Source organism: Pseudophryne corroboree, unplaced genomic scaffold (genome assembly GCF_028390025.1).
Source record: "Pseudophryne corroboree isolate aPseCor3 unplaced genomic scaffold, aPseCor3.hap2 scaffold_448, whole genome shotgun sequence".
In the NCBI taxonomy this organism is placed as follows: domain Eukaryota; kingdom Metazoa; phylum Chordata; class Amphibia; order Anura; family Myobatrachidae; genus Pseudophryne; species Pseudophryne corroboree.
The window spans coordinates 82,813-83,841 of record NW_026970070.1 but is presented as its reverse complement, the minus strand read 5'-3'; positions in this window follow the sequence as shown (position 1 = coordinate 83,841).

Here is a 1,029-nt window from a genome sequence, read left to right as displayed (position 1 = left end):
CACGTGTGTCGACATGTCTGAGGAAGAAGGCTATATTAGAGAGGAGCAGGAGCAAATGAATGTGGTGTCTCCGCCGACAGCTGATTGGATGGATATGTGGAATGTTTTAAATTCTAGTGTAAACTCATTGCACAAAAGATTAGACAAGGCTGAAGCTTTGGGACAGTCAGGGTCTCAACCCATGCCTGATCCTATGTTGCAGGGACTGTCAGGGTCTCATAAGCGCCCACTATCCCAGATTGTTGACACAGATACAGACACGGATTCTGACTCCAGTGTCGATTACGATGATGCAAAGTTACAGCCAAAATTGGCAAAATCCATTCGATATATGATTATGGCAATAAAAGATGTTTTGCACATCAGAGAGGAACCCCCTGTCCCTGACAAGAGGGTACATATGTACAAGGTGAAAAAGCCTGAGGTAACCTTTGAGGGGGTCACACGAGCTGAACGAGTTATGTGAAAAAGCTTGGGAATCTCCAGATAAAAGACTGCAGATTTCCAAAAGGATTCTTATGGCGTATCCTTTCCCATCAATGGATAGGTTACGATGGGAATCCTCCCCTAGGGTGGACAAAGCATTAACACGCTTATCCAAGAAGAAAGCCCTCCCGTCCCAGTATACGGCTACCCTCAAAGAGTCTGCTGACCGCAAACAGGAGATTACCCTGAAGTCCATTTATACACATTCAGGTACCTTACTCAGACCGGCAATTGCGTCGGCCTGGGTGTGTAGTGCTGTAGCGGCATGGACGGATACCTTATCTGAGGGGATGGATACCCTAGATAAGGATACTATTTTATTGACCCTGGGGCATATAAGAGATGCTGTCCTATATATGTGTGTATGCAAACTACAGGTGGTGCTGCAGGGCTCACACCCTTTTACTTGTCTTGTAGAGCAACTCTGGAGCTGTTTCTGGGTCCAGCTGCTGCAAGAAATCAGCTTGAATGCTTCAGGGGCTGGGGCATGGCCAACATGAGCCCACACTGATGGGGGGTGGGGGTGTATAAAGCGATTTAGGG